Genomic DNA, 8,796 nt, shown 5'->3' with positions numbered 1-8,796 from the left:
CAAGACTTGCTACCTTTGACCTCACTAGACGTCAGCATTAGCTCATGGAAACACGGGGCACAATGAAGGGTCATGGGAAGGGCTCCATTCACAGGTGATGGGGCATTGAGATCTGGCAGCCTTTCAGACACTCCCAGCTTACACCTGTAATTACTGCATGACCTGGGGGGGGGGGGGGGGGGGGGGGGGGGGGGGGGGGGGGGGTATTTGGGCTCGTTACTGAAAAGAAACACTTGGCAAGAGACTTCTGGTAAAAATCCACCACAATTTGAGCTCCAACTGTTGAGTTATTTTGGACGAGACACTAGTGAATGTATGTGGCGTGACGCTCTGCAAACCGTACAGCTTTCTGCTGCATGGTGCTTTACCAAGTTAAATAAAAGCTAATCATGTACAGTGAGTCTGAAAAAAGTCAGCTTGAACGACACGACAGGTGTCAAAGGATTTGGCTGATTCTGGCATTTTAGTCACACTTTCTCACCACAGCCACACACACACACACACACACACACACACACACACACACACACACACACACACACACACACACACACACACACACACACACACACACACACACACACACAAGCACTCAATCCCCAGAGGATGTTGGGGTGCTCAGACAAAGCTGGTTGAGCTGTGTGTGTGTGTGTGTGTGTGTGTGTGTGTGTGTGTCTGTGTGTGTGTTTAAGGTGGTCCTCATGAGAAAGGCCGTCTCGTTGCTCTCTCCCGGTTCAACCTTTACACAGCACATTGGAATGCTTGGCATGCAAGAGCGGTTGCACTGTGGCCTTTGAATAGGCCGTGGCCGTCTTTGTTGCTCTCCTTCTGCCAGTTGGTAAAGAATTAACCGGCCCACCCCCCCTGAAACTGACCTTCTGCTTATCAAAACCAAAATCCTGCTCGTCAGTCGTTCGGCTGCAAAAAACTGCTTGCGCTCAAAGCCAGCTCGTTGTTGTTGTTTTTTACTTGTTTCGGGTTTTTTTTGTTGTTTTTTTAAATCAACAAACAAACCAGGTACCAGTGCTCCATCAGACATTGGCTCCTTTTGCTGCAATATTTGAACAGCAGAGGATGTATAAAAATACACATCGCAGTGCAGTAGACAGCTTGTGGGGAAATGCAAATCTTGTCTTATTTGACTGTGCACAAATAATAGACAGCATCCATACCAAGGTTTCAGCACACTGACTCAACAGAAACTCTACAAGCCTGCAGATCCTTATCAGGTCATTTATTGATCATCTTTTGTTTCATAATTTATAAAATATGCAACGGCATTTTAAAAGTAAAATCCTCACATTTTGGATGCAAGTGTTTCATATTTTTTGACTTGACACATAAATAATGAATTGATTTATAGATGAAATGATCAGTCGAATAATCGATGAACAGAGAATTAATGTGCAACAATGAATTAATTAATTGTAAAAATGCCAAAAACTCACTGTTATGGCTTCTGAAATGTAAGGATGTGCTTGTTTTCTGTCTTCTATGATAATAATTTGAATATCTTTGGGTTTTGGACTGTTATGTCAACTTGGTCTGTGAAAAGTTACTTCATAGAACAAATGATTAATCTATTAACCAGTAAAATATTCAGCAGATTAACAGATAAAATAGATTAAAAGTTAGTTGCAGCCCTGAATTGATCGATCTTAATTTTCACATTAAATATCTGTTGAGTCACCCATTAATCGTTTAAGCCTTGGAGGAGGTACAAAAGGTCTAACACCTGTCTAGTGCTATTGGAGGAACGTGACCGGCCTACTAATACAAATCAACAGATGTTGGTGGGAAAAAGCCTCACTACACGAAAAAAAAGGAGCTTTCTTGAGCAAATGTTTGATGTGAGGTGGTGAACTTGAAGGAGGCAAATACTTCTTGGGCAGTGATGCATCACTAAACGGCGCCGTGTCATTGTGCGATTGTCTTCTCTGTGGAAAAAAAAACGAGGACTAGGGGGGTCTCCTCTCAATAGATCTTTCCTGAAATGGTGAAGCGTGAGCCCCATTCCAGACTGGACAGATGTAATGCGTGTGGGGGAGGTTTGATGAATAAGGAAACCATGGATCATGGCATTCTGCGAAGGATAATAATAGCATCATCTGCAAGACGCTGAATTATCATATCCTGCAGCCACCCACGCGACCAAAACATTCAAGTGGGAAGGGGTCAGGTCAAAAAATAAATTAAAGCGAGAGCCACTGGTACCTCCCTCGTGACTGCGATGGTGTTCATCGGAAATAAATGAAAAACAGAGGTCGGTATTTGCAATTAATGGTAATTATTCAGAAATTGGAATTTTAAACAGGCGCAGCATTTTAAAATGTATACAAGCAGAGAGACAATAATTAATAGGCAACGGTCTACGCAATGAAAAGGAAAAAGAATAAAAGCACTAAGACTAAGGAGAGAACATTAAAATTCAAAGAGCCGGTGTCCAGAGTTGTTCCCCACCTTCCAGTAAAATACTGGGCAAAATGTTTGCAGAGTCATATTTGTTGCATATCACTCACTAAACATAATCTAAATTTGAATTTCTGCCAGTTAATAAGCAGTGACGTCTCATTTTATGATTAAAAAAAAACTAAAAACTTTGTGAGAAATCCTTAAATAAAACTGGTTAAAATACAACTGCACAAGGCCCGTCACAATGTCTGCTTTAACAATCAGCAGAAGGTAGGAAGCAGAAAACCACAATAATTATGCAAAGTAGAAAATTAATTTCATTTCTTAGATATAGAAGGTTTTAATTAGAACTGGTGGCTGTGGGCTTCCTACCAGAATGACAGTCGTTACAGTCCGTCCTACTGCACTGTGACTCATGATCTACAAAGTAGAACTCAAGGAGCATAAAAGAAGTCACACATATAAAAAACATTAGAACCTTTCTTGAATCTAAAATCTGGACTTCTTCACAGTCCAGAACTAACTACAGAACAGCTTGGACTAAGAAGGTAAACCTCTACATCTGCAGCATGTCTCCTTATTCAGTAATGTGTACCATCAAAAGTAACCACAGAGCCCTCCAATAAGAGACAGAGAAGCTGATTTCCCCCGTGGAGAATAAGTCACTCTGATGAGAGTGCTTAGGGAAGATGATATTGACACTCTGGTCTCAATATGTACACCGAAACGATGAAATATGTACACAGAAAGCCAAAATAATGCTACAAATCTCTAAAAGAACAGCAGCATAAAACAAAATCTATAACCTTATGAATTTTGATGAGCAGAATAGAAATGTGTCTGCAGATACTGCATTCTGATTGGCTTCAAAACCCATAGCAGCGGCGATGCAAAATACTATATTCTATATTTTATTGACAATATAGTAATATGAACTTAGATTTTGGATATATGGCATAAGTGTTGCCTTTGCCCACTTAGTAATTATATACACTTTACTCATGATTATTTATTATTAACTCTCATTATATAAATATTTAGTGAAAGCACCAATGGTCAAACCTACAATATCATTGCAAGATCAATATTGAAGTATTTGGGAAAAATGTTAGATTATCTTCATTTCAGACCTATTTACAAAACTTGTTCAATAAAAGATTTGGATAGATCCATGCAGGAAGAAAACCTACTGACCCGGAGCAGCGTCTGGCTGAGGTAAATTGTTGTACAGGTTAAAGCTACTGTAAGCTATTTTATCGAGTTTCCTATTAGTGCAATGCTTTGAGTTGCATCACAGTTACGCAGTACTCTATATGTCTGAGGCTGTTATTGTTAAAGAGTGGATCTAATAAAGTAATAAAGTTTGCTGACTTTGCTCGGACTGCGGAGCCTCTGTTTAGTGTGCATTTTGAATACGTCTGTTCCGCACAACGTGATTGGTTGATGCCTTTCTTTGTGGGGCGAAAGCTAAGAAAAATCGACATTTTGGGGGGGAAATGCCACTTTTTGCTGCATAATATTTATGCAAAAGAAAAAAAGGAAAAATGTTGCGTTTGAAGTACACTTCTGTCCCACTGATGTTTAAATAAGACAAGTATGTTTAATTCTTTTGCAACAATACACACAATCTCACCTAATGAGAATAATATGCACTTCCTTGCAGACTGCAGTTCTTCCCGGCAAGGACACCTGGACGCCAGTTGTCCTTGTAGTCCCGCTGGGAAGAATTTTAAAGGTGGGGATAAAGATGGACACCGCATCCGTAATTTGTCCTCGCTTTAATTTGTTGCACTGGAAGTAATGAAGTCCAAGCAATCAATAGCAGAATGTGTGTCTCTTTGCATTTTAAAGACTTGACTGATGCTCTCAATCGTTATGTTGTCCAATCACAAACATCATACCCGAGTCCTAGGGCCATCAGGAACGTGTCCAGTGCTCAGTGGAACTAGCTTGCTGGAAACTGTTGTGAAGAAAAAGCTTCAAACAGAAAAGTATGACCCTCTGCAAGAGCCACCGCCGCTTTCATTCTGACCCGCATTGCATTTGACCCACAACACGGCGAAAAAAAAAGTTGGCCAGCATGTTTGGCCAACTTTTATTCAGTGAGGGACTCCTCTGAACTGCATCACCTTCCTCCCTCGTCCAAAGGCAAGTTTCTTTTTATAAAGTTAGTCTCAGAGGACTGTACAATCTGCACAATAACACCTGAACAATGACACCAACCATCCTGAGATCAATGATACATGAAGAAAAAAAACCAAAAAAAAACGAGCAAGCCTGACTCCTCCATACCGAACAGGCAGACAAACGGTGCCGTTTGTGCCGCGAAGATAGTAGCAGCAGCAGTACAGTATTGAGTGAATAAAATGGTCAGTGTAATATGTTTAAGAGTTTCAACCTCAGGATGCATATGAAGTTCTGAAATGAGCAAAAAAGTCAACAATTAGTCAGGACTGTTTAAAAGTTTGAAAGCAGCTTTTGGCTCTCTAGAGGAAGAGTAATGAAACTTGGATTTTCTCAAAGTCAAATAACTCATTTACTACATGATAAGTACCTCAGGAGCAGGTCATATACTAAACACTCTAGTGGCAAATTGTACAGGAAATGTTAACATTTTCCTCCATTTCTAATCCTTTTCCAACGATAGGCCTATCTAGCTTTTGCATTTGGATGCAGCCTGAGCCGTCATATCTCATTCAGAAATGAAACAGGGTTATGGAAATGTGTGTGATGAGCCAGGTGAAACTTGGCTGGGGCTGGCATCAACATTTACACAGAAACGAATAAACCTCTTTAATCATCCAGAATTACCACTCTGCATCCGAGATGAAGCAGAGCGAGCCAAATTGTGCCTGCTGGGTGTTGCCTGTCGTATGTAGATCCCTGAATATGCTTGAGACGGTGGTGGGAAACCGCGCGGGGACATTGTGACGGTGACTTGGTCGCATGCCTTGACCTGGACTTGTTACATAAACTCATGAATAAAACTGCCTTTGGTATTTTATCCCCTCTGTGATACTGATCTCATCTGGAACACCATCTTCCCATACTACCCTTTATCTCTACAACAAAGCAGCAATTTGCATATTTGCTGCTCCAAATACAGGATTTCAAAAGAAGACATGCCTGAGTAACCTCTGAACGGAGGTTTTACCTTAATCCGAGTGGATCAGTGATCAGAGGAAGCTATTTAACAGTCCGGTAGAAGCAAGGAAGCAAGCAAACATATTGATCAGTATTTGCCAAGTTGCTCCAGACTGAAATATCTCAACAATTATTAGATGTATTCATGATCCCAGTAGGATGTCACCCAATGACTTTGGTGACTTTGTTTCTAGCTCCACCACTCAGGTTCTCAGATTATTTTAGCTAATAACTTTGATGATCCACCATGGGGTTGACATTTCTGGGTTTGGGTAAAATGCTTCATATAGCGTTGAAAGAATTGCCATAACCTTTGGTAAAGACCTTCATTCCACCGTCAGGATGAACTGTAGATCCCCTGACTTTTAATGTACGGCCATCATCGATTCATAATTGGACTTTGTGCACCAGATTGATGCATCCAACTTTAGAATGTACAATATTGTTTTCCCCCAGGGAACATGCCCGCAGACCCCCTAGAAGGTCAGAGGTCTCACACACTCCTGTGGGAAACACTGATGGCCAAATATCAGCAAAACTAATGACATTACCATCAGGGGAAGGGAAATAAGGTGACCATGATACACAACTTCTTCACATCTACAAGTTAGCATCGTCTTTGTGAGCATCTTAGCATGCTGACGTTAGTATTTAGTTCAGAACACTTGATATGCAACAGTGTTACTATATGAACATTGCATATTCTGCATAAATAAAAGTGGTGTGTGACGCATGTTAAGAACCTCTTCCCAGAGGTGTGCAAGTATAGTACACACTGAAAACACAGCATTTACCCTATCTAAGCTTATGTTATGATGCGATGGAAGACAAACAGTTTAAAAATAGTTCAAAGTCACATGCCCGTGGCACTACTAAAAATACTTATATGCATTCTTATTGAGCCTCCTCTGCCAGAATCTGAAGAAGCAGGAAGGCAAGGGAGCATTGAGGGGAGTATCTGTCTTAGCGATGTTCCTAAAAAAAAGTTTCCTTGAAAAACCAACAAGTTCTACTGTGGGGAAAAGATCATAAACTTAAGCATAGGACAGACTGTAGTGGCTTTCCCACCATGACAAACCGGTGAGGAACAAAAAGAGCAAAGAATGCAGGGTGGTGCTTCCTACACTGCTGCGATAAATGGAGGGATACTTTTTTGTAGAACGACCAAACTCAAGACAGAGGAAGACAGGAAGAAGATTAAACTACGGTGGATCCTACTGGTAGCTGAGCCTCGCTAATGACGGAATCTGGAAAGAATGCAGGTAGAACATCTTGTAAGTTTGCGCAGTTTAAAGTTGAAAACGCTATTTTTTTGTGAGCCCTATTCTTGATAGCGAGGTTAAGTAGAGAAGTGGCTCAAATGGACAGCGACTAAAACAAACATTTGATAAGAGTGAAATACGTGACTCCCATGTTTACACAGAAATCCAATTGCCACAAAGTGAAGGGTACATTTGATCTTGTTTGGATGAGTCTACTGGCCTGGCTTTGAAAGCCAAGGCTCTTGTCGAAAGTGTTTGGGATTATGGTTATCTTTGATGCACCACCAGCAGAGTGGGTGATAGCAGCTCTTTTAAGTGCCTGACTTGACTGCTATCAACAGACATGTCTGATGGCACAAAATGAGACTCATATAATGGCTATACGTCAAATCAAAGATCAAAAAGACAGCAGTTTACACATTGTTGTATTTGGCCGTTTGTTGGTAAAGATGAGTGATGCAACGTAACAGCAAAGCAACTCTTATGAAGACTATCTACTGGACTTTCACTCAAGTAAACATAAACTCAACGAAACAACTTCCGCCCAACCACAGGCTATTGTTATGGTTAATATGGTGAACATGCTTATTTACATATCCAGCAGTTACCATTCACTTAATCTTAATTAAGTGAAAGTAAGTCCGATGTTCAGTCTTTTCTTGTCTAACAACTCCTGATAAGTCTGGTTCTTTGGCTTCTAAATGCTCCACTGTGTTCACCAGCTATAACTTACTGCATCTGGTGGGCTGAGCAGGTAGTGCAGCCAGTGGGTTTTATAGCATTTCTCACAATTAAATATACATAATAGCTGCTTTAAAGAGTCGGTCATGACTGTAAAATCTGTAGCATATATTAATTAAAAAATCTATACATGTTATTTAAAAATCTGACAATAAAAAGGAAACCGTCAGTCCCCTGGCGAAAGCCTGAATAGGTGGACAAACAATCAAAAATGGCAATAAAATGCATCTTGAATCCCTCCACATTAACAAATGCAGACACTCAATAGTGGTGTGCACTGTGAACACAGAAGACGTGGAGCTATTTCTTAACAAAACAGCCCGAGGCAAAGAGAAAATTGCTTGTTGAGAAAGAATGCACCAGAAGATGACCAGAATTAATGCAATGATTCGGCTCATGAAGTGTACTGTGCTGTGGGGATCATATTTACCATGTTTAATCTGCCATACAGGTAGGCCTGAGGATCAAGTAGCCTTTTTGGCTGAGGCAAAGCAACTTAATAAGAAAAGTAATCTAGGTTGGAATTTTTGTACAATATGGAGGAAAAGAGTGGATCTCTTTGTTCTGAAGGACGCCGACCATGTTAGGACACAGTGAAGGGATAATACTGAATAGTGATGGGAGAGAGGTGTGTCTCCCATGACTCAAGAGGCTGTATGGAATGACAGAGGTCAAGAGGCATTCATGTTTCATTTCAGGAAGGGAAGAGGAGCAGTGAACCGTGGATGCCTTGCAAGCATGTTTGTTTCACTCCTACAACAGACATACAAATACTACTACAAGTACTACTGCAGTAGAGTAGTATCTCAGAGAGCGCGCAGGTTAGAGACTACTGCTGAAGTAGTATTCAAATGTGAGGCTTCGTGGGGAAAAATATCAACTCTTTAAAGAAAGAAAGAAAGAAAGCTCAACAAAAGACTTGCATAAGAGAATTCTGCTGAACAGCCCTTAATTAAAATCACCTCAATAAAACCCATCACTAGTTCGGATGCCTTCATCATTTGACAAATGTCTGTTGATACATAACTTGTATGCTGCTACACTGCCCTTGTTGATTGACTTACCTTGGTGCTACTGCTGTCCTGTTACCCATATCTGTCTTTGCGTCCGTCTGTTTTTGTGACGCAGTTCTGTTATTGTGTGTTTTGGCTTTGCTGAACCGTTATTTACTCAATATGCCTTACACCACGATTCATGTTTTAAACTTGTTTCTTGAGTTTAGGCTGCAAACTTCACA

Source organism: Cebidichthys violaceus, unplaced genomic scaffold (assembly GCF_023349555.1).
Source record: "Cebidichthys violaceus isolate CVI_PGR_0920_01 unplaced genomic scaffold, fCebVio1.0.p SCAF_4, whole genome shotgun sequence".
NCBI classification, from domain to species: Eukaryota; Metazoa; Chordata; class Actinopteri; order Perciformes; family Stichaeidae; genus Cebidichthys; species Cebidichthys violaceus.
The sequence above is the reverse complement of the archived record's forward strand: the minus strand, read 5'-3'. Positions refer to the sequence as shown.